Source organism: Vombatus ursinus, unplaced genomic scaffold, assembly GCF_900497805.2.
Source record: "Vombatus ursinus unplaced genomic scaffold, bare-nosed wombat genome assembly UNPS02011700.1, whole genome shotgun sequence".
In the NCBI taxonomy this organism is placed as follows: Eukaryota; Metazoa; Chordata; class Mammalia; order Diprotodontia; family Vombatidae; genus Vombatus; species Vombatus ursinus.
In genome coordinates this window covers 6,123,714-6,150,087 of record NW_020951478.1, presented here as the reverse complement: position 1 = coordinate 6,150,087, position 26,374 = coordinate 6,123,714, and the positions used below count along the sequence as shown (strand labels likewise).

General features: G+C 39.6%; 1 protein-coding gene and 1 pseudogene across 1 annotated transcript in view; one reads left to right on the top strand and one right to left on the bottom strand.

Annotated features, from left to right (window-relative positions):
- The window catches only part of WDFY2 (WD repeat and FYVE domain containing 2), a 158,569-nt gene that overhangs the window by 23,255 nt on the left and 108,940 nt on the right, over positions 1-26,374 (top strand). The window lies entirely within an intron of this gene.
- Positions 21,816-22,427, bottom strand: LOC114039203 (annotated as a pseudogene).

Sequence of the window (26,374 nt, the reverse complement as noted above, 5' to 3'; positions counted from 1 at the left end):
TTTCACTTTGCATCATCAGCCTATTCCCCCCTCCCCCATAGACTTTTGTTAGTTTTGCTACTTTGTCCCAATGTACAGGAATTACAAAGTGTATCCAAGTGACTCTAATTATTCCCTATCCCTTAGCCTGTCTTGAATCTGACCCCTTTTCTCCACTTATCTGGCTACCACCCTAGTTTGGTCCCTTCTTCCTTGGACTGTTGAAGTACCTCCTTGGCTCCAGCCCCTCCCTTTACCAGTTCATCTATCCCCTTTCCAATTCATCCATCCCCTCACACAGCTGCCAAAGTAATTTTCCTAAAACACAGATCCGACCACTGTCATTCATCTTATTAAAAATCTCCATCCTATTCGCTAGGACAAAATATAAATTCCTCAACCTGGCATTAAAAAACCCTTTACCATCTGGTTCCCACAAACTTTTTGAGACTCATTTCACAATACTGCTCTATAAACACCATATGTTCTCGCTAAACTAGCCTGCTAGCTGCTTCCTGAGCTCCGCATTACATCTAGAGTCTTCATGGTGTTTCTTGGGTCTTTCTCTACCCCCTACCAGCCTCTGCCCTCAGAATGCACTCTACCTTCACTTCCTTCATGGCTCAGCTCTGGTGGTGCTTAATAAATTGAGTGATTTGTGCCACTTTCTGAAGGCAGCTCGAGGTCACACTGTTCAGGTGGGGCCTGAAGTCAGGAAGAAGAGTCTTTCTGACTCCACCTCTGGCCTCGGACACTTACTAGCTGTGTGACCCTGGGCAAGTCACTTAACCCTATTTGCCTCAGTTTCCTCATCCGTAAAATGAGCTGGAGAAGGAAATGTATCTTTTAAATCCTCAGATGGGGTCACAAAGATTCTGACATGACTGAAAAGACTCAGCAACAACAATACTACTTTCTGAATGAAGATTTCTTGATTCCCTAGTTAGTGTCCTCCCTAAAATTGCCTTTTAAACTGATTTATCTGTATACATATTATATTTATACCCTTTCTTCCCCCCACAGAATGCATGTCTCAGAGTGAGGAACTTGAACCCAAGGCTTCCTGATGCCAAAGCCAGCTGTGCTGCACTGTCTCAGCATTGGTAGAGAAGGCTTCTTTCACCAGGTGTTCACCACACTGATGAAATTGCAAGCCCAGAAAATGATAACCTAAATAAAATAAAATAATATCATCTTTTTTTTTTTTTTGGCTAGGCAGTCGGGGTTAAGTGACTTGCCCAGGGTCACACAGCTAATAAGTGTCACGTGTCTGAGGCCGTATTTGAACTCAGGTTCTCCTGACCCCGGGACTGGTGCTCTATCCACTTCGTCACCTAGCTGCCCCCAATAATAACATTTTCCCCCCCAATAATAACATTTTGAAAGTCCCTTCTGGCTCCAAAATTCTGTGATTCTAGTTTTGTTTATTTTTTGGGGGGAGGGAGGCACTGTGCAAATGGAATTGCATCTTCTTTGCATTCTCCCCAAACTAATCTGACCATTAGAAAGGGAGGTGGAATATTAATGGCCTGTACCTATGTGGATTGTGCTACACTGTACCGGGAAGTTGTGGTGCCTCCTTATTAATGGAAGTAGCTCCACTTCTGTGACCAAGCAAAGGCATAGAAATGTCTGCTGGGCGTCAATGCTGCAGAAAGTGTGTCCACTGTATAGGATGCCTAATTCTTCCCATAAATGATGTCAGTGTTACCAAAGTTTTGGGGATCTGGAGAGTAAGCAGTTTTTAAATGGGAAGGTTAGGGATGCATCGAGTAATGAAGCTGATTTGCAAGGTAGTCCACATTTTTGGAAAAAATTGGGGCTGGAGGAACACTTTTAACAACAAACAATTCATGTGTATTTGCATTTGTAAACAGAATGTTTTGTTCTGTTTTTGTAAATAGACTTGACATGTGTGGAGCGTTAAATGAATAGCATTGAGAGATAACATGATATTCTTAGGAAAAGTCCTGACCTTGGTTGGAATCAGAAGTCCTTGTCTGAGTCCTAATGATATTTACTAGCTCTGTGGGTGATCCATTCATTGTGCAGTTAGGAGAAAAGTACTATGTTGACTTTAGAAGTTTAAAGAAATGTGATACTGCTATAATAACAATTATGATGAATAAAGCCAGTATGAAGGTCTGTGGTACAGTGGGGAAAAACCCCTCACTGGATTTGAAGCCAAATAATTTGGGTTTAATTCTTGGCTGAGCCATTTGTTAGCTATATAACTTTAGGCAAACACTTAACCTCTCTGGGCATCAGTTTCCTCATCTGTAAAATTAGATTGAACTAGGATGACCTCTAAACTCCTTCCAGCTCTCAATCGTTGATCCTATGAGCATCTAAAAGTGCATTGCTTCATCTGTGTCTCATGTACCTATTCCTGTCTTATACCAACTCGTCTTGTGACTGACCCACTCTTTATAACTCTTAGAGTGCACAAACACGGGCAGCATTGCACAACCAGCCCTGCCAAAGTGCGTCCATTGCCATGCGATATCAGCAGGAAAATGCTTTTCAGATTGGAAGAGACTATTGTAGTTGCGTGGGGTGGAAGGAAAATGTATGTGTAGGTGGCATGTTGAAAAAAAATTGAGTAAATGTGAAACATTGAATATATGAGAGGGCTAGTAATGATAGTGGAAAGTTAGTATGATAGTGGAAAAGACACAAGGATTTAGATTCAGAAGATTTGGGTTTGAAACCCAGCTCTAATATTATCTGTGTGTTCTTGGGCAAGTCATATTATCCCTGTGGGGCATCTGTAAAAGGAGGGTGTCAAATGAGGTAACCACTAAGGTCTTTTCTTGTAATTCCTTTCTAGGGATTGTAGGTTTGTTTGTGAATGTGAGTGGACATTAAAAAAAAACTTATTAAAAATAGCTTTTATTGATGTCTTTTGTCTTTGTCACCTAGATTTCCCCCTATATCTTTTCCATTCCCCAAAGAATTTTTTTAAAAAGAAAGAAAAAGAAAAAGAGAAAAATAAGGCAAAATCTCTCAAGACATTGAAAAAAAATCGGCTTTTGGTAGCATCCTGCCCTGGTAGTAATGTCTACAAATATCTCTAATGTCTCATTTCTCTTTTGGGACCAAGCTTCTTCTTTATAATTTTGTAGCATTCAGTCTCAGTTATTTTGTGGTTGCTTTTTCCATTTTCATTGTCATAGGCATTATGTTACATTGTTTTCCTGGCTCTGCTTACTTCACTTAACGTTATTTCTTGTCTTCTCATGATTCTCTGTATTCATTTCATTCATCACTTTTTACATCACAGTAATATTCCTTTGCATTCCTGTACCAAAATTTGTTAAAAATTCCCCAGTCATGATGTATCTACTTTGTTTCCAGTTCTTTGCTACCATAAAAAGTGCTGACATAAATATTTTGGTGTCTATGGAGCCTTTCTATAGGGTAATGTCTTTTCTTGAATTTTCTGGTTAGTTGTTTATATATTTTGGATATCAAATTCTTATCATATTTCGTACAAAGATTTTTCCTACTTACCCACTTCCCCCCTTATCAAAGATGATTTGATTTTATTTGTGCAAAAGGTTTTAAAATGTTTTGTAATCAAACATCTTTTTTAAAAAAACCATGAAATTTCTAGGGCATATTTTTGTGGCTAGAGTCATGGTGACAGATGCTTGATTTTTTCCCCCACTTTGAACTTTTATGATGGATAACATCTCTGCTTCATTTATTTCCATTTTACAGATATTGGGCAGAATGAGTGAAGGAAAAATAACCCAACCCTCTATATAACTAGTTTTTTATCCTCCCTCATGAGAATATGGTTCATCTGTGAGATACCAGAAGGGCCACTAAGTCACTCCCACTAAAAGAGAAAAGAGAAATAAAAAAAAAAGGATGGTATGTTGTTTAAAGAAAACTTATTTACTATGGCTTTATCCCCTAACAGGGTGGGGAACCTGTTGCCTCAAGGCCACATGTGGCCCTCTAGGCCCTCAACTGTGGCCCTTTGACTGACTCCAAACTTTATAGAACAAATCCTCTTAATAAAAGGATTTCTTCTGTAAAACTTGGACTCAGTCAAAAGGCTGCACACAAAGACCTCGAAGGCCACATGCAGCCTTGGGCTCCCCACCCCTGCAGGCCTAGACTTTCCTAAGTGCTGTTGGATTTGCGTAAGAGAGTTCTCTGGTTATAAATATTCGTGCTCTTGCAGCTATGTCCTTCAATGTCATATCTGCAGTTACGGCAAACTGAAAAGTTGGTATGCCTTTTGGCATTCACCTTGAACTGAAACAAAATTAACAGAGGAATCTGGTTCCCTTTATGCTTTACTGTTAGCTGGAGCACATGACTGGCTACAAAAAACATTTTCCATTCACATGATTTCCATTTTGGTGAAGACAAAGAAATAAAGAGGGTCCACATACATTGTAATTGATAGGGGATTATAAACAGATTTGAATTGAGCAGTGTTAGTGATTTACAAATACTTGCCTTTAGAAATATTTATTAAAGTGTACCTTGGCTGAAAAACATGTCAATTCCATTTTATATTTATAACAAAACCAATATGTGTGTGTTTGTAAATACTGAAAGGTTATTAAAACATAACTGTTCCCTACTCTTTGATACCTTCCCTGTGTTGCATACTTAAGCCTGTTATCATGGCTACCATAGATTGCTTTTCTGTTGTTGTTTCTTTGGAGTTTTGTTTTTGTTGTTTCTGTTTTTGTTTTTGGCGTGGGGGAGAGGGGAGGAGTAGTTGGGGGAGGTTTATGGTATCATTTTTAAAAATTTCATTCCATTATTGAATTCATTGAGATCTGGGGAATTTTCTGACATCTATGAAATGGCCAGTTCTCCTTAAGTGCAGCGTTATACATTTAACTACAATATTCTTATTACTATCACCACTGGTGGTGACAGCTGTCAGATTTGCAAAGCACTTTGCATCTTTTATTTATCTTTACAACCACCTCATGAAGCAGATACTAACAAACATTATCATCCCTTTCAAAGAAACCATCTTAGAGAGGTCAAGTTACTTGGTCAGTATCACACAGCTAGTAAACCAGCTTTGGACCTGGGTCTATCCTGATATCAAATCCAGCCCTCTTTCCACTACACCATTACACTCTAGTAACAATACCTTCATACCCTACATTTACTTAGTGCTTTATAGGTTTCAGAGCTCTTTCAAACATAATACTGTGCATTATCTTACTGGATTTTCACTTTGGCCCTGTTAGTTAAAGTTGGGGCAGGTATCACCCCCAGTTTAGAGAAGAGGCAGTTGAGGCTCAGAGAGCTTAGGTGATTTGTTCGGTGTCACATAGCCAGTAAGGATTGGAAACACCAGATCTAGGTCCCAGATTTCTTGATTTTGAGTTACATACTCTCCATGACACTGCTTGTCTACTTAGTGCTCATTTTATAGGTGAAGAAATAGGTGAAGTGATTTACCCAAGGTCACCTGGGTAAGTGTTGCCATTGGGACTCAAATCCAGGTCAGTTATTGTTTCACTATTCCACACGTTTTGTTTTAGTTAATTAAATTGTTATTTCTACATTGATAGACCTAAGAAAGTAATGAAAATTATTCAAATTCTTAATATAATGTGGGGAAAATATGCTGAAAGTTTCCTCGGTTTGTCTTTATCCCCTAATTGAATATTACTTCCATAGTTTGATTAATGTCACTGTTTTCATTAATCCTAATTATAGGCCTATGACTGAAAATAGGGCTTTGCTGTCCCTAGGGCATCCTCACCCCTAACCAGTCATTCCTATGTGTGTTTTGTTTTTTAAAGCATTCTTTCTTTCTCTTCTCTTTCCTACCTCCTTCTGTTTTTCTTATCTTTCTTTTCTTTTTCCACTTTCTTCTGGTGGGAAGGATTAATGCAGTGGTAATCCCTAGAATTCAACCCAGTTACCTGGTTGTCAGTCTGGCCCAGGGTGAGTTTGAAATTGAAGGGGAGGGTGCTGATGCCCTTGCCTCCTTACCTCTCCTGAACTTCAAGCAGCAGCCAGAGAGAAACTGTTCCCCATTTGTCTCTGTATCGCCAATGCCTAATGCCAGGCCTGGAACACGGTAGGTGCCTCATAACTGTTTGTTGATTGATTGATGTTGAGACAATCAGCAGAGGAACATAGAGAGATCCCAGCTTCTCTTAATCCCCCAGGGCTTTCTTCTTACCCTCAGTCTGGAAAGACAGGATATAACACTATATTGTACAAATACATGAATAAATACCAGGACAAAACTGAATCACACTGAGAATCCTTGGAGTAGAGTGGACAAATGATTCTTTTTTTACTTCATTTTCCTCCTATAAATCAGGATGGCACACTGTACCAAATAAAAATAATTGCATAGATTCAAGGCTTCCTTAAGGGAGTTCTGGTCCACTTTCTTAGCTCTCAACTCTGGGGGTGTCTCAAAACTATATCCAAACTTGGAAGTTGATTACTTTGATACGTTAATGAATTATTGGTGTGGGTAAAAAGTTCATATGGTGGCCATTATCATTAATAATAATGATTTTTAATCACATATGAGGTGCTATTTCTGAAGTCCTTTTCTTCCCTATATTATTTCTCATGGAAATGCCCATTTGGTTTTAAGCTTCCTTTAAACATCTAAAAAGAACCTTGTGCTGCTTGATAACTCTCTGTAACTTGATGCTGAGATTAGTACAGGTGGTAGGCTGGCTATTGTTGAATACAAAGGTCTCCTGGTTTGAATGCGTGAATGAATGAACTTCCATTTGAAGATGGGGCCAAGGACCTCCTGTTTCCTTTTGGCTTGGATTGCTGAGAGTAATGCCCTTGGCCTTCACATGAACAGTTTTCGTTAGAGGACATCACAGTTAAAAATCTTTTTAAAATAATATGTGCCTGGAGGCTGGGTGAACCAAGTTTGTTTGACTATTTTGTGTTGAGCTATAATCTACTGCCTGAGAAATTAACGGGGTTTAGGTATTTTTAAAAGCTGTGTTTCTCATTTTACCAGCCTGTAAAACACTTAGAGAAAATAGTTAAACACTAATAGAACTAATGGGGGAAGAAGGACACAGGCCACCTGAATTAATAGTCTGAACTATACTTGGGTATTAAAGTATGGAATATTTGAAAATAAATGCTATCAAAATAGCATGTCATACTTTTTAGACTAATGAAATCTTGCTTGACTTGGTGGAATTTTCTTTTTGGGACCCTTAAGGAAGATACTTTTATAAATAAATAAGACTGATTACATCAGTTGTTTATTATCAGTTAAGCTTCCCCTCCCTCTCCCCCATACTCAACTACTTGAAGGTGACTGGAAAGATTTCTTTTAAACAGTTGCAACTTTTCTCCCCCATCTTCTTTCTTCAAAATTGCATGTTTAAAAAGTGGCTAATTAAACAAAGATACATTTTATTCCAGCTGAACTCCAGATAAATAAAGTCTGAATTAAATGAGGTTTTATTGTTTTTAGCAATACATTCCTATATCTTACCAGCAGTGATATATTTGATGGTAGTGAGCAACATAAATCTTGGAAGAAATTAACTAATAAAGTAGAAAGTTACATTTTTAGTTTTTATGTAGATATAGTGATGTGGGATTTAATTACAAAGACAAATGTATCCATTAGCCTGATTTCTTTTCAGTATAGCTTAATTTTTTAGTCCTTGGATCTGTTTACCAGAACTAATTTGTATAATTGCATTTCATGTCTCCTTTTCCTTTTTTTTTTATTTAGTAATAAAACAAGTAGTTGTCAAGTTATTGACATATATGGAGAAGCTTGAGTGTAAAGGAAGTAAAACTGTTCATGTATTTATCTCCATTTTCTGCTTGGTTGAACCTGTCATAATTCAGAAACAGTAGTTTCTGCTAAGTAGTAGAGACCTATATTTGGAGCAATATCTGCCACGTAGACTAGGTAGTTTTTCTTTAAAAGGCATTGAAATGTCTTAATTTGCTCAGGGGACTAAGGCTCAGACTGAAGATAATAGTTTCCTGGTGGGCTTAGTCCAAAAGCCAGCGTGTGAGGAGCCAGGAGCTGCTTCCTTCAGTAATCTGGCCAGAAGATCAGTATGGCCAGCAAAGAGCAGTGAAGCTGTGCTTAGCTGAATCAAAGCTATATCTTTTTTTTTTTAGGCAATTGGGGTTAAGTGACTTGCCCAGGGTCACACTGCTAGTAAGTGTCAAGTGTTTGGTCTGAGGCTGGATTTGAACTCAGATTCTCTTGCCTTCAGGGCTGGTGCTCTATCCACTGTGCCACCTAGCTGCCCCCATCAATGCTGCATCTTCACTAAATGTCCTTCCCCCATTGTGGCTAAGTAAACTTCCAACTGTTAGTTGCTCTGAGTATCTCATTTCATTCCAATTCCAAACATGAAGTCCGTCAGAGCAGCCTGAGTCAAGCCCAGCCTACAATGATCTTCCCAGTTTTTGTTTTAATGAGCAGAGTTCTTCTGATGTAGAAATATGTGTGGTCATCAAAATTTGAGATGCTGCTTAAATGAATTTGGGAAATACTCCCTTTGCACAATTCAGAGGAAGCTGAGGCTCGCTATACATGTTACTCTGATAATGCCACCAGGCTGAATATTGCATTTTGGCAACATTTCCTTGACTGTCAGCAGTTTCTCATTCCAAAGCGTCTGTCTGTGTGAGAAGTGTACTAAGCAGTGTGCTAAGTAGATGCTTTGGTTCCTGTCTCTGGGAGCAGTTATTTTTTGAAAACCCATAAGGTGTTTTGCCCTAAATAGTTTATAAATACCCCATGGTTCTTGCCCTCTAGAAGCTTACTTTACATGTAAAAAAAAAATTCATCTTGAAAGTAAGTTTTTTCAATGGCAGGTACTGACTAAGAGATAGTGATTAGCATAAATGTGGAAATTTCAGACTCTCGGAAGATAGGAAATATTTGTTTTCATACCTGGAATGAGAGAATTCGATGATTTCTATCAAACTGTGTGAAAAATTACCAGGTCTAGCATATCTACATGATTCTCATAATCCAGACTGCAACAGGTTGCTGTAACTTCAGCCCACACAGGAAGAACTGAGAACCCAGGAAGACTGGAAGCTTGCCAAAACAGTATAATAATGGCATTGAGTGCCTCAGCACTGCCTGACGCTCGGCATCATGACTGCTATGAGTATTAGGTGAAGTGGTGCTGAGTCAGGAATGGAATCCAGCAACTAGAGGTTGGAGCGGACCCACCCAATGGCACAAAGCAAAGTCTGTGGTGCCCTTAAAAGTGACGTTGTGGAAATGAAGCATTTACCTTATGTTGAATTCATGGGAAACAGCCCTATAGTTTTAGCTTTGTGTAAAACCCGGCTTGAGGAGAAAATAATGCATTTTTTTTCTTCCTTTCACCTTTGCAACACTCCCAAACTATTGTCTCCCTTCAAAACAGAACAAAAACCTGAAGCAGAGGTTTCTGACTAACCTGTCTGAAGGTATTTAGAAATAGTGAAGCCCTCTTCACATGGTGTCTACCATTTCATTTGTTCATCCAAAGAAAGTCTCTGGCCATAGCTTTGCCTTTTCTCTTATACCCAGAGATAAAGATGGTGATCATCTTAATGAAATTGGCCAATGAGAAGAAGAAGTTCAGCAGAGCTTTGGCTAGAGAATTCTGAGTCCATCCCCCGCCCCTTCCCTCCAAGACAGACAGACAGACAGACAGACACACACACACACACACACACACACACACACACACACACACACAAAACACTTCCTTTAGAACTCAAAAGATCTATTATCTTGTCCCTTCTTGTGGGGAGATGGTAAACATTATTTGGCTCTATAATTTAAATGCAGAGAACATAGCCAATCAGCAATGTGGGGAGATTTTATGTATTATAAAATGATTAAAACCATACCCTCCCAGAATTCTCTTCTTATTTTTGAATCTTTGATTTCAGTTTAGATAGAGGCAGAGGTGCCCTATATCTGCAACTTTGTGTAAACATTCAGTTTCAGTACTAAAGATCATTCTAGTAGATTCATAAAATTCCCTCCAATTTTTCTTCCCCTTTGAAAAACACATTTGATTAACTAAATACAAAATCTTTTATTATTATGAACTTGATATTGATAGTAACTAGCATTTTATGTTACCTTAAGGTTACCAGTAGTGCTTTACAAACACCATTTGATCCTCACAACTCTGTAATGTGGATGTATTGGTATAAAGGAGGAGAAACACTAATGAGAATGGTATTATCACGAGCTCAGCCAAGATGAGATGGACTATGGGTGAATGCAGTTGAGTGCAGAAAGAAGCCCAGTATAGGTAAGGTCAGAATACTGAGTGAGTGCCTTGCTCACAGTATCTTATATTAATAAATGTAGAATTATGTTGAATGGAATTAAGACAGGATAAGTCTGGAACTTCTTTTCAGAGAAGTAAAGTCGGAAAGAAACAATAGATAGAACTAAATTTTAATTTTTTTCCCTTAAACCGATTTGACTAAGCATTTTTCTGTTGCAATGACTAGTGTCTGTGCTAATGCTACACTCTGGTTTGGAGGTGACTTTGGTATCTCAAGAACTGTAATAGTGGATCCTAAGCTTTGATTTGAATACAGGCCCAGGGAGCACCGTATGCAGTGTGTCCTCTATCTGATGACCAGCTTAGCCAAGTTTGGAAAGGCTCTTCTCCAGAGAGTTGAATATTAGGTGATAAATTTCTTTTGTCCAGAGTTTCCTCATAAAGGTTCCTTACAGTAAGTAGTAGATAAAGAAACTGAAGGCCAAAGACATCTGTGATTTGCTTGAAGTCCCCTAGTCAGAAAATGTAAAGGGTTGGTAAAGGTATGTAGCATGCTCTGTAATCTCAGCTATTGCCCGGAGGTGGGAGGGGGTGGAGGTGGGGGGGGGGGTGCGGCGCAGGGCTGAAGCTGGTGGATTGCCTGAATTTAGTAATTCTGAGCTGCAGTAGGCTAAGCCAATGTGGTGTCTATACACATATGGTGAACCCTGTGGCTGAGAGTGGGGAAAGTGGAAGCCAGGCTCCCTAAGGAGGGACAAACCCCGTTGATCAGTAATGGGCTTGACCTCTGAGTAGCCTCTGCACTTCTGCACTAGGCAAGATAGGGAGACCTAGTCTCATTACACAGCAACCCCTGGAAAACTGAAGAAGCTGGAATAGTTGATCTTTTGGTCCTTTCCAATTTTGATGTTACACATTTTTAAGTATACCTTCACCGTCAATTCTATCCATATGGGGTTGGTGACCCCATAGGGGTTTTCTTGGCATAGATATTGCAGAGGTTTGCCATTTCCTTCTCCAGCTCATTTTACAGATGAGAAAACTGAGGCAAAAAGTGGCTTGTTCAGAGTCACACAGTTGGGAAGTGTCTGAGGCTAGATTTCATCACCAGAAGATGAGTCTTCCTGACTCCAGGCCCAGCACTCTATCCACTGCCCCACTTATCTGCCCCAAATTAAGCATTATCACTCACCTGATTGACAGTACCGGAATCCTAGACAAAAAGCCAAACTACTTTGTGATTTTTAAAATAAGGTCACTGTTTTTTTTTTTTAAATTAAGTTCCATTCTATATTTTTTATAAATAGCTGTAGTGTTACAAATATTTTCTTGAATAATATATACATATAATATACTTTATATTATATAATAACATATAATATATAAACTAAGCACTCCATTTTCTGATGTGATATTTGTCCTTAACTTCTTATTGGACTCATATTTAAGTTTGATAGGAGGCAGAAATGAGAATAAAGCTATAAAATCACACAAGAACACATGGAGATGGTATAGAGAGTAATAATCAGTGTGGCTTTTTCGATTGTCAGCAGGGGTTGCAGTTTATTGGACCCTCTTAAGTAATGATCATCATTGCCATGTCAATGTTAATCTAATGAACCAGTTCCATTCCTTAAGCTCAGAATTTGCCAAATGTTGAAGAGGGCTTTTCAAACTTGGGTTCCAGGTTGGAGAAGCAAGAGAAATATAATAATGCTACCTTACAGTTGGATAGTACTTTCATTTGAGTTATGGGTATTGAGGTACAGTACTTCCCCATTTCTAGAATCGGTATAGCTTTGGAGTTACGTGATAAATTTTCAAAGCTATTTGGGGGAGTTAGTGTCTTGCAATTTCAATTCATTATTATTATATAGGGTGGTTTTAGCTGCTTTTGTGTATAACTTGAGCCAGTTTCTTGTCTTCTTCATTTTTCCTGGATTGCTTTGTTGGGATGGTGCTCTTATTGAACTTATACTCATGGGTTAGCAATTAATGTTATCTTACTGCTTCATTACTCATGTCTTTCCAGCCTGACTGCAAATGCTTTTGAGGTCGAGGACTAGATATCCTGTGTTGCTGATATAATGTTGTCCCAACTAATGTCATTTCCCAGTAACATTGGTAATATATTACTACTAAACTCATTTTGTGAAACAGTACTGTTAACCTCCTTTGATTGATTGTCTGTAGCTAGGTGGCTCAGTGGATAGAGTGCTGGGCCTAGAGTCAGGAAGACTTGAGTTCAAATCCAGCCTCAGATGTTTACTATCTGTGTGACCTTGGGCAAGTCACTTAACCTCTGTTGGCTTTAATTCACTAGAGAAGAAAATGGGAAACCACTCAAATATCTTTGCCAAGAAAACCCCACAGATGATATTGGCATGCTGTGGTCCATGGGGTCATGAAGAGTTGGATATGAATGAAGAACAACATTTATGGCATTTCCCCCATTACCAATTAAAATATTAGGCAGGATATACACTTCATGGTCTTTAGTACTCACTGTTCTCTTCCCACTTCCCTTCCCCTCCTCCCTGGAGTTTTTTGGTTATCCTGTAAATAGTTTCCTTTGAAAAGTATAATGACTTTGAACATTTCTCCTTCTTGCATAACCCCCTCAAAGAAAAGAACAGGATAAGTATACAAGATGACACATATGATCTCTGTTTGCTGTGACAGGTGTTCAACATTTCCACTTATATGTTAATTTGTGCTTTAAAATCTCTTTATAAAAGGGGTGTGTACATAGAGAGAGTAATGTATAGGAGAAAAATGGCAATTTGTGTTGCATAGATTCTTTGATGGAGAAAGTCTTTGAGTTATTTGACCTATAATTCAATCTAACCCCTGAGCTTGACTCTCCTTCCTTTTCCTAGACACCCCATGTTGTGTAGAGTGTTGTATTGTTTTAATCCATTGATGCAAATGAGACAGACTTACATTTAGATCCTGAGGGATTGATTCTGGAAAAAGCTGATCTCAGAAGAATCTCTTGTTCTTTCTCCCTTGGCTTCATAGATACTACCCTGTCAAATGATTATCCTTTTATCTCTCAGACTGCTCTTCTGTTACCAGTTTCTTCCATTATTCCCAAGCATTAGGAGATATCTTTTTCCTAAATGGCAAATAGAGGGAGAAGAAATGGAAGCAGTGTCAGATTTTAGATACTTGGACTTAAAGATCACTGCAACATGGCAATTGCAGCCATGAAATTAAAAGACATTACTCAGAAGGAAAGCTATAGCAAATCTGGACAGCATGCTAAAAAGCAGAGACATCACCTTGCCGACACAGGTCTGTTAATCAAAGCTATGGTTTTTCTAGTAGCAATGTGTAGCTGTGAGAGTTGGGGTATAAGGAAAGCTCAGTACCACAGAAATGATGCTTTTGAACTGTGGTGCTGTAAGAAGACTTTTGAGAGTCCTTTGGACAACAAGGAGATCAAATCAGTCAATATTTAAATTAATTCAAGCTCTTTACTGGAAGGTCAAATACTGAAGCTGAAGTTTTGATACTTGGACCACACAACGAGAAGACAGGACTCATTGGAAAAGCCCCTGATGTTGGGGAAGATTGAAGACAAGAGGAAAAAGGGGCAGTGGAGGATGAGATGGATAGATAGTGTCATGGAAACAACAAATATGAACTTGAATAAACTTTGGGAGATAGTTCAGGATAGAATGACCTGGTGTGCTGTGGTGCATGGGTTCACAAAGAGTCAGGCACAGCTGAATGGCTGAACAACAACAAAAACCTAAGGAAGTAGCAGTTCTTAGAGATGACCCTTAACTGTAGTTACAGTATGATGACTCAGAAATCCTTTACTTGTTGTTTAGTTGTTTTCGGTCGTGTGTCTTTGAGACCGAATTTGGGGTTTTCTTGGCAAAGATACTAGAGTGATTTGCCATTTCCTCCTCAACTCATTTTACAGATGAGGAAACTGAGGCAAACAGTGTGAAGGGACTTATCCAGGTCACACAACTCGTAAGTGTCTTAGGCTGAATTTGAACTCAGGAAGACAAGTCTTTCTGATGTCAGGCCTGGCACTCTATTCACTGTACCACCTAGCTGCCCTAGTCTTTCTCTGATAACCACTGATTCACTACCATATGTATCATATGTCTTATAGTGATATGGAGGTGTCCCTGGATTCTCTGCCAGAGCTTGCACTATATATATGTATTTATTGTCTAGGGCAGAGGTTTTAAGCACATAACCCACAACACGCTGTCTGAGCCAGATTAAAATAAGATTGGAGAATATTCAAAAAATAAATAAAAATGCAATAAAACTTAGGTAATATTATATTTTAAAACTGAGTCAGTATGTGACCCATAGGGATCCTTATGTATAGATTAGTTTCTATTTGTATTTGACACCACTGATCTAGGGCAGTGGATCTCAAAGTGTGGGTCCTTGAGACCCTTTAAAGGGGGTCTGCCTGGCCAAAACTATCTTCTTAGTACTAAGATGTTTTAATTTCTAATACTATAAATATCAATAGATATAGCCCAGATAGACAAGCTCTTCGTGAGGAGACGTGGCTTTACTTTTAAGAGTGTACAGTAGTCCCGAGACCAAAATGTTGGAGAACTGTTGATCTATGGTCATAATTTTGGGTTCTCTTCTGTCTTACCATGCTGCATAGAGTATGAGCCCAGTGGCAGACATATTTGTTGTCTCGGAAGCAGCTTAATTATCTCAAAATGGCTCACCTACTACCAGGTGGTTTTTTTTCAGGCCACAACAACTTAGGAAGCCTGTCTGCTCAAGTGTGGGGAGCCACACTGATGACATCATAGATCTTTCAAAGTGCTGACCCAGAATTAGGGGTCGTGACTGCTTTTAGCATCTACTGTACCTCATGCGCACCTTTGAATTATGACAAGTTCTGAAGTAGCACAGATGTTTCATGAGGCATATAAATATTACTGAGTCTTCTCTCTCATTCAGTTCCAAAAAAAGCCACATGTCTAGAGAATAGTGCAACTCTGTTCCGTGGAACATTTATGTCCTGAACAGAAGTGGCTTATACTGAGGTTACCCAAGTCTACCAGCTTTAGCAAAGGTCCTAGTCAGAAGAGAATAACCACAAGGTAGTAGCAATATCTCTTAGAGGGCTTTGGAAGCAAAAGATCATCTTTATCCTTGATATTCCTTTTAGATTTGTACTGAAGCAGATAAGGAAATGTTGAGAAGAGGCAAAAAAAAAAAATTGGGAGTCTCTGCCCTTCCCTGAAGATATCAAATGGAGCATTCTTAAAAGAATAGTAAAATATAAGGTTATCTATCATCCTGCCATGCCCTTTGTCAGCCTATGAAAGAATAGTAACAGTGTAACTTAGAGAAATTCATAATGCAGAATGTACTTTATAGGTTTTCATATGCTCACACCTGTAATATAAGGCAAGTTATCAATTAGGAATTATTAAATATAGATGCAATACATTCTTACAAATTGCGGCAGCTAGGTGGCTCAGTGGATGGAGACTGGGCCTGGAGTCAGTATGTGGCCTCAGACACTTAATAGCCATGTGACCCTGGGCAAGTCACTTAACCTTGCTTGCCTCAATTTCCTCATCTGTAAAAGGACCTAGAGAAGGAAATGGTGAACCAGTCCAGTATCTTTGCCAAGAAAACCCCAAATGGGGTCACAAAGAATCAGACATGACTGCAATGACTCAGCAACAAATATTTATTCCTGTATGTGTATCTGCAGTTACCTCTCCCACAAATATAAGCCATATCAGAGGAAAGAGTCAGTACACACATAGAGTTCACTAGTAGACACAAGTAGAAGGAACACACATGGTCTAGGCTAGGGCTTCTTAATCTTTTTCCATTCAAGACCCCTTTTTGTGTTGTGGCATCATTCCTTGGCATTGCGTGGCGTGATAGCGGGCACAGTGCAAAGTGCGCATGCTTTGTGTTCAGACCCAAGGCCGTGGTTAAGTTGCATGATGCAGCATGGGCATCAGGCGCTGCCAGAAGCACCTCGGATTCATTATGCGTGTGATTTGGAGTTAATTTTTGGTTGTTGTGTATTCAGAAACCTTTTACTGTTGCCAAATTTTTCATGACTTTATATGGAGTTGCGACCCATAGTTTAAGAAGCACTACTCTCACCTCTAGTATTCCCAGTGTCCTTTCTCCTTGCATAGTATCCTCATACTGCTCTGCCTACTGAGCTGGATTCCCTAAACCTATTCCTCTTTGTAACTCTATTCCCCAAACTTGCATTCAATTCTCCATCACTGACCTGCACAACTTAGCAGTAGGTAGGGGCCAAAATTAAAATAAGCTAAACTTCTTCAGGTGGCACATAGGTTAGACTAGAGACAGACTGATGATGGTTGGTTGCTATGAAAAACAGGAGAATGCGCAGTAGCAACCCTACATTTTTGTGGCAGCCCGAAATCCTTTGGTGGGCCGCATGTTGTGCAGGCCTGCTCTAACAAATCACAGGCTCCTTCTGTCTTCTGCCTTGACTTACTGGACCTGCTTTCTGCTTTCTGCTCATTACCTTGTCTCTGACTGGGCAGGTAGCTTCACAGCGAGGCGTCATGCTTTTTGTTGTGGGGATGGAGAAGAGAAATCCCTTCCCCCTCCAAGAAGGGAGAAGTAATTTTCCTCTCAAGGGCTGGGCTCTTCTTTAGCTACTTTTCTTTTCAACTGCCAAAGACATGGCTGGAATTATTCTATGGAAGTCTATTAGACTTGCTCTGCTGTGTTATGCAGGGTACAAACAGTACCATTGGATTGAAATCATAGTATCATATTTTCACTCAATAGGAAGAACATCCCAAGCTCTCCAACATGGGGTGGCTATCTTGGAAAAGAGTAAGGTTTCAAATTCTAGAGTCTTCCACATAGAGACTAGATGGGTCCATGGCAGGAATATTGTATAGGCAATTCCTGCTTTAGGTGTAGGTTGCTCCAGATGGGACAGGCAGCATGTGCGGAGCGGAAATAGCCCTAGATTTTGAATAAGAAGACCTGGATTCATAGATGGAAGAGATCTTAGTGGCCATCTACTCTTTCATTTTACAGATGAAAAAACAGAAGCCCAGAGAGATTACATGACTTGTCTAAGGACATACAGGTGTCAGAAGGACCACAGATTTAGAGTTAAAATGCGTCAACAAACTATGTGGCTTGAAGACCAAATAAATGGGTTCTGCCACATTAGAACATCAAAAACCATTCTTAGCCTGTGGCTATACAAAAGCAGGTGATGAGCTGGACTTGGCCCTATAGTTTGCTGACCCCCCTCACAGACCGTCCAGTCTAACTCTGTTGTTTTACAGGTAAGGAAACAGGCCAGGAGGGTTAGGTAATTTTGCCCAAGTTCACAAAAGGTAGCAAATAGCAGACTTGGGATTGGAATCTAGTTTTTCTGACTTCAGAGTCAGTCGTTGCTCTTTCCATTCTTGTGGTTAAGTGACAAAACAAGAATTTGAACCCAGGTCTTTGGGCTTCAAATTCTGCAGGTCCTGTTACTCTAAACCTAGCACTCTTTAATGCATAGTTTTACTTTATAGTTCAAGCCCTATTGTTGCTTCTTACCCCCTATATGATGTTAGGCAAATCACATAACTTCCTTGGACTTCGGTTTTCTCATCTGTAGAATGAAGGAATTGGACTTTACCAGATGATTTTTTAAAGATTTCTTTCCAATCCTAAATCCTATGATTCTGTGACTTCAGAGGTCTTACCTATTGCAGCAGATTTATTAATAAAATATTCCAGGAGGTAAATGGGGATTCATCTAATGAAAAAAAAGTATACTTCTAAATTTTTTTTTGTTTTTTGTTTTCCCACTTAACCCTATATATATATATATATATATATATTAGAACCAGTGTCTGGACTATTTTGTTTTGTTGAACCTGATATGGTAGGCATTTTAAGGAAGTCTCTGAGAGATCTGGAGTTAATTGGATCAGGACACATTCCTAAAATCATACATTTATAGCTGGAAGGCACCTTACAGTCAATGCAGTCCACTGCTCTCATTTTACAGATGAGGAAACTGAGGCCAAATTAAGTGACTTGCCTAGGTTGCACAGTCTTGGGTCAGATTTGAACCCAGATCTTCCAGATTCGAAGTCCATTGTTTTATCTACCACACCTCTCATTCTAGAGCTTCCCATATTAAATGCTTTTCTTCTTTCTATATTTTTATATCCCTAAAAGGAGTACTATGACTTAATCGATATATACCCAGTAAATATTTTTTGCTTTTCTAAGCCTTAGTTTCTTCATCTACAAATGGAAATGATCATGAAGTGATGCCTGTAAAGTGCTTTATAAAGTCTAAGTTGTATAAAAATACCATTTATTACTTTGGTTCTCTCCTCATTTCCTTTTATCTCTGACTGTTCCCAGTTCTGTTGCTAATGCTGGGGCAAGGTAAGAATCAGGAATTGTGTTTTGGGGGAGTGGGTCTTTTGCTTCCATCAAAGGAAAGAGGAAGGGGAGAAGGGGAAGGGAAAAAAATAAGCGTTTATATAGCACCTGCTGTGTACCAGGTACTGTCCTAAGTGCTTTACAAGTACTATCTCATGATCCTCACAACAGCTTTGCAAGATAGGTGCTGTTATCATCTCCATTTTGCAGTTGATGAACCTGAGGCAGACAGAAATGAAGTGATTTGTGCAGGGTCACACTGCTAGTAAGTATCTGAGGTTAGATTTGAATTCGGGTCTTCTCGACCAGCACCTGTGCCAGCTAGCTGCCTCTAGAAAAGGGATGAAAGACAGTGAAATCCTAAGCAGTGGTAGTAGAAGGGAAAGAGTTCAAGAAATGAATACCCTCATTTTACAGGTGAGGAAACTGAGGCTTAGCAAAAGTAAGTGGCTTGCCTTCTTAAGTAACAGGGGTAGGATCTGAACTTAGCAGGGTGTATGTGTGTTGTGTTTGTGTTTGAGGGATGCAAGAAGAGGGCAGGGAATTTGCTGGGTTTGGGGTGATGATAAGGGGGGAGCTATATAGGAAGAAGAAGCCCGGGAGGGCATTTAGGGGATGGAAGAATCCCAGGAAATGACTTGAGTTGGTGGACTTGTTACTGAGGGGGTGTGTGTTGTGTGTCTTAGGGGGGAGTTAGGGTCAGGCTGTATTATGCCTGTTGTACCTTCTGTGAATGGGGACTGTTTGAGGCGGAGGTGGTGCTGTAACTTAGGGAGCAGCATGTCCTTTTGGCCTTTGGCCAATCCTTAGAGGCCGTAGATCTGTGAGGGAGTCAAGGACTGACTCCATGTCGAAATGGGAAGGAAAACTTAATTGGAATGATCATTTAAGAGAGCTCTGGCCTGTCTTCCTCCCAAACCAGCTCCCTCTCCTGACTTCCCTTTTCTTGTGAACATTATTATCCTGTCAGTCACCAGGCTTGAAACCTTGCACTCATTTTTAGCTTCCTTTTACCCACATTGAGTCTGTTACCAAGTCCTTCCTTCCTCTTTTCAGTTCCATTCTCTCAGGCCCTCAAAACCTCTTCGAACCTGGGCTCTGCCTCCAATTTCTTATCCTCTCCTGTCCTACCCAGTGCTGCTGATTGAACAAAGAACCAGCAAGCCTTTATGAAGTAAGCTTCTAGTGTGCTTGTGTCAGGAGACCAAAGACTGAAAAGTGAAGCTGGCTTTGCCTTCAAAGAGCCTCCTCTCTAAGAGGGTAAAGAGAGGAGAGACAAGATGCGGAGAGAACTAGGAACAAGAGGGAGGTTTGGAGAACAGGGATGGCAGGTGTCTACAGCAGAACACTACAGCAGCCCTGGGAGGTCGTAGGAGTGTGAGCCTGGGGGAAGCCCTGCCTCTTTTTTAGCTTCTTAGATTGTTGTAGGGTTCAAATATATATGGAAGCCCTTCGGAAGCAATATTGCAAGATGGTAGTATCTTCCTTAAAAAACTTACTAATCATATCACTGTCACACAGAGACCTCCAGGGGCTCCCCGTTGCCTTGGATAAGGTTCAAGATCATTAACATGAGACTCAAGGCCTAGAGGAAGCTAGTGGATAGTGTGTGTTGGGGCTAAAGACAGGAAGACTTACGCTCTCATCCAGTCTCAGGCACTGACTGGCTGTGTGATGCAGGGCAAGTTGTTCACCCTCTGTCTACCTCAGTTTCCTCAACTGTACAATGGTGATAATAATATCACCTATTTCCCAGGGCTGTTATGAGGACAAAATGTGATAATATTTGTAAGTGCATAGCACTGAGTAAGTGCACAGTGCTTTGGCACATAGTAGGCATTTAACAAATGTTTGTTTCCTTCCTTCTTTCCTTCCCAATCTGACCTGAGGCTGGAGCAGTTTTGTAAAGAAGAGTAATAAGGAGAAAAAAGTTGTCAAAGTTTATGCCGTGACCTTTTCCTCCTTTAAACTCCCATGGCTTTTATTTTCTGCACACTCATTTGGCATCGTATTGTATTATGACATCTGTGATATTTTTGTCATTGTTATTTAAATCTTTTACTTTTTCCACGTGTTCACCAAACCTTTTGCAAACATGAACTTTTCTCAGACAGGGTTAGTATGATGCTTCTTTGTATGTAGCCTCTCAGTAAACATTTGGTGTTTGAATTTGGTGATTTTGGAATTTTCTTTTGAGGCACAGATAGAAATAATTGTTCCCCTACGCTCTCACATACCTAAAGCTTTTGCTTCAGTTGGATGGCTGTTCCTCAGGGGTGGTAGAAGCTCTGAGGGTTCCCAGGTGGATTGGAGAGAGAGAAAAAGTCAGTCACCCTGTGAGTCCCAAGTGGATCAGGATGAGCTGCTATTTGTGGACCCTTCCTCAGCCCAAGGTGTTCTCCATTTTGATGCTGCCAGAATATTCTTTTAAAATTTTCCTTCAGATAAAAAGAGGTGAAGGCGAAAAATACACAGTATTGACTGCAATAGCATTTAACTTTGCTTATGATAACATTTGCATGACTATAATTGCTGAGTTTTTAAACTATTAGAGCTGACAGATCTGAGACTATCTAGTTCATAGCTGTACTGCTAAAGCCACCTAGGCCAACCTCATTTTATAGATGAGGGAACTGAGACCCTGGGAGGTTAACTTACCAAAGTATACTATACTAGTTAGTGGCAGGGCTGGGTGACTACACCCAGGTCTCATGACTTTTAATCAAGAATGCTTATTTAGTCACTTATTCAACAAGTATTTATCAAGTGTAAGACTCTGTGAAAGATACAAAATGTAACACATAGCCCAAGACTATATAACATAGTTGGGGAAAGAAGATGCCCACTAGACTGCCCCTAATTTAAGGAGGTGGTTTGGAACTCTGCAAGTTTAATAATGTCCTGGGACTGTAATAGGGTTTAGGTTGAGGGAAAAAGAAGGGAGTAAGATTTTGGCCCATAGATACCTAGGGATATAGAATAACAGCACATTTCCTTTCCCCCGCTCACTTCTTGGTTCTAAACTTTAGTTATTTCCTTTCTTTTCTTCCAGAGGTCTTTGGGGATTATCCTGCTTTCTTTCTTCTCTTTTCATTTCCATAACATTACTTTTTTTTTTTTTTTTTTTTTTTTTGCTGTAGAGGATAGACTTTATTGGGCTCACACCAGCAGCCCATGCTTCTTCAGCACCTTTGTGTATTTGTCTATTTTGCCTTCCATGTTCTTCTCGGCTTGCTTGTGTAGTTTCGTAAGCTTCTTTTTCTTTCTATAATGGAGCTTGGCTTTCTCCTTCCTCTTCTCTTCCAATGTAGCAGTCACTGCCTGATACTTCCAGCCAACCTTGTGGGCCAGGCGTCCCAGATAAGCAAACTTTCTAGTTGGCTTTAGTCTGACCACTTTGAGAGCAGCTGGAACAACCATGCGTTTCCGCTTGTCATCGGGTGGTGGAATACCATCAAACACCTTAAGGCATTCCAAGGCAGCCTGATCTCACTTGGTCTTGTGAGGAAGCATCCCTCTGACTGTCCTCCAGAAAATGCGGCTTGGGGCTCTGAAGTGGTAAGGGTCTCTTGAAGGGTTTGTGTTCATTCTCTTTTGGAGGAAAGCCAGGAATTTCAACTTGTTCCGGTAGAAGTTTCCTGAGATGTTGATGCCTTTGCAGCGAACCACGACCACCTTCCATCCCAGGAGGACTTGCTTGGCCACGATGGCGGCCAAGTGGCCGAGGAGATGGCCCCGCCTGTTGATCACCAGGACCTGCCCGTCCGCCATGGCTGACGCTGCCCGGGAAAAGCCATAACATTACTTTCAACCAGGATTTTTCCCCATCTAGTACCTGCAATGGAAGAGAATGAAATCTCAAAATTCATTCCCCTTTCATCCCATCATTCCTTTTCAACTTTGACTCTTTGCAGAAAAAAACAAAATCACCTAGGTACCAATGATGGATCTTTGGGGTACAAAAAGGAATGGAAGTATGATTGACTACCTTTCAAAGGAAAACTGTACTGTAGCCCTTCTAGGCTCCAGGATTTTTGTCACAGGAGACCTTAGATTGAAGCATAAGAGGGAGACTGCTCAAGTCAGCTAGTGCCCACAATGTGCCAGGCACTGTGCTAAGTGCTGGCAATAATACAAAAAATGGCCTAGAACAATAGTGCTCTCAAGGAGCTCAAAAACGTGATGGGGGAAGACAGCATGCAAATGACGATGTGCAAACAAGGTGCAGACAGGATAAATTGAGGGTAGACTCAGGAAAGGCATTTCAGTTAAGTTCTTCTTGGGGTGCTGGGGGAGGGATTCTATGCATGTTGAATTAGACATTTTCATATGTATTGGCACCATCAGCTCAAGGCAGCTTGGCTTCTGTCTGTTTAGGAGTTGAAAGAACTCTGTGGGTATGATGGTGGGATTGTGTATGGGATTTTATGATTTTAGTGGTCCTAACTCATGGAATCCCAGTGTAGTCAACTGTCAATTATTACCATATTGTGATGGTAAACATTAGGGCAGATTATCCACTTATCCACTCAACTGTTTTGGGGTTGTGACTGTACTATGCACTGGGTATTTTGTAATAGGATCATGCAGAACATGGTGCCTTGCACATTCTACTTACTTAGAGGAATAAATGGAAAAGGAACTGTAGTCTATAATCAGCTGTGTAGCACAACAGTTGTGAAGCAGGACTTCTTTTGGAGAAATCTCTGAAGGATTTTGTTTCTTACTGGGGCAAGACTCTCTCTTTCTTAGTTTTTCCTAGCAAAGGGAAAGAAGAGGAACGGTAGGAAACTTTTCTTCAGTCTGTGAGGCAAGATGTGAGTGAATCCTGTTAGAAAGATGTTTGGGAGACAAATGAATGCTCTTCTCCATACAACGAATTTGAAGCCATCATCCCATTTCTTGTGGTAGAAACCCAGCTAGGTTGTGATGCTCCATATCTAGAAGAATGAGAATATTCATTCGTATCCCTACATCAGCCTCAACACCATCTCCCCTCTCCCCCACCATAAAGAAACTTTTTCTTAGCATAACATAAAACACATCTCCAGAGTTGAACAAATTATCGGAGGCTGACCCTGGTCTCCGTGGAAGAATCAGGTCTAAAAGCCACTAATATAGATGTCCAGTTTTCCTTCCAAACTGAAAAACATAATCTCTTCCACATTCCCTTTGCTCTCATTGTCTCATTCCTCTCCTTTTCAAATATAATCTCTTCTGTGGCCCAGCATGAGACTGTATGTGTGTAACTGAGCCAAAGTGCTAAAGAGAAAAAATAACAGGCTGGCTTGTTAAGATATTAGTAATCCATAGTTCAGAAGTTGAAAATGATCAAAAGAACCTTTTGATAGTTATTTCGACTGAACTATTCCCTTTCTACTAAAATAAGTATTTATAAAAGCAAGGATTTGAATGTCATAAGCAAATATACCCTCCACCCTCCCCTGCTGCCAAAAAAAAAGAAAAAACAAAAACCCAAACCCAACAACTTCAAACTATGAAACTAACATTTAAACATTTGTTTACATTGTGACAATTTGATAGGCAGCTTCGATTAACCACTTCTTTCCATTTTTCTTGGTCAGTGCCAGATTATTATTAATTTTTAAGTGTAGCTGTCATGGACCAAAAGAGCTCTTTTTGCTTCAATGGTTCCTTCCCTGTAAACAGGTTCTTTGAATATAAATCCTGAATTCATAATAAAGTTCTAGAGAAACGTGCCACATCATTATAGTGAAGCTTTTTCATAACCGTTCTCATCTTTTATTGGCATAGTTAAGAAGAAGACTGGGGGTAGTGGTGGTAATCTTTGTGTTGTCTTGAATAAATATGACAGGGAAAGGAATATGTTTGCTGGAACACCAGATTTTTAAACCTTGAGAAATCAGACATTCCTCCTCTCCCCCTACATTTTTGGTCAAGCAAACTTAATATAAATCGTTCCAAGGTCATGTAAAATCAAAGAGAACCAAAGCACATTGCCCAGAGCACATGGAAAAGTCATCCTTTGTGATGGAACATTTGAACAGAAGGTTTTGGGCACTTCCCACTTAAGTGTACTTGAAGCTGCGGGGGAAGGAAATGCCAAGGTTATCATTATTCTTTTTTTTTTCTTCTTTTTCTTTAAGTGTTTCTTGTAAGCAGTCCTTTTGAGGAGAATATTGGAATTTTTACATTGTGATTACATTATGAATCAAGGTGCTTTATGTGAATTTTATTAAAGAAATTATATATATGTATATAGATATAGATATACACACATATTTATATATAGTGAGTTATAACTGTTAAAGGATAAGAAAATTGGGGTAGGGAGAGGAAGAAAATATTCTTGTGCTTGTTTCTGAAGGATTTTTATAATTATAATAAAAATTCAACATTTTAATAGTGTTAAGGTTTGCAAAGCATTTTGTATACATTATTCATTTATATTATTTATATTATACATTTATATATTTATATTGTACATTTAATCCTCTCAACAATAGTGTGAGGAAAGTGCTGATATTATCTCCATTTCACAAATGAGAAAACTGAGGACCAGAGGCTAAGTAATTTGCCAGGGTCTCACAGTTAGTAAATGTCCAAGGTGGGATTTTATTTTGACTTCAAATCTGGATGCTAGGATGCCTCTCTGGATCCTTTAAATAAATGGGCAAAAACTGATTTGATTATTTGGTACAGTGATGATGAGGTAAGTCCGAGAATAGTAATCTGGTGGTGCCATCGCATCCAGAGTGCTAGCCCTAATTTGAAAGAGTAGAATCATAGCACAGAATAATAGGGTTTTAGAGCTGGAAGGGACCTTGTCCGACCTTCTCCTTTTATTATTGAGGGAGCTGATGATAGATGGGTCACACGACTTGCTGAAGGTCAGGCAGCTAGTTAATAACAAAGCCAGGGTTACCCTGGTCACCTGACTCCTCATCAAGTGGTCAGCTTTAAAAAAAATACTCATAAGGGAAGAGAAGCAAGTACCTTATTTTTTGCAGATGACCCTTCTCTGTTTCTGCTTTTATTTTCTTCTCTGAGATGTAGAATTGAATATGCCTTCAATTCCTCAACAATTTCTCTAAAAACTAAACTCCACCTTCCACTGCCACTATCTCTGACCCTGCTACAAATGGAAAAGAACCCTTCCTCCCTCCCCAAATCTTCAATGCCAGCTTGAACCCTCCTTTGCCCTTAAATCATTCTATTCACTATTAGAGCTATTTATGTTTTGTTTTTTTTAAGGCAATTGGGGTTAAGTGACTTGCCCAGGGTCACACACCTAGTAAGTGTCCAGTGTTCGGTCTGAGGCCAGATTTGAACTCAGGTCCTCCTGACTTCAGGGCCCGTGCTCTATCCACTGTGCCACCTAGCTGCCCCCCATTAGAGCTATTTATATATGTAGCTTATTGTAAACTAATTGAGGACAGGGCTCTGCTTTTTAAAATCTTTGTATCTTTAAGCTCTTATCACAGCCTTGCACATAGTAGGTATTTAGTAAATGGAATTAGATTCTAAAGACCCCTTCCATAGATGTTGAGCCCTTAGTATCGGTCTCTTGTTATTACTACTCCTGTTTTTAATAATTTTATAATAATAATAATAAACATAATGGTATAATAAAATTTATAATATTTTAATAATTTAAAATTATTTAATTTACTTAAAAAATTTTTAAGAACAGTTTTATTATCTAAGGACAGAAATGCCATCTTTCTTTTGTTTCT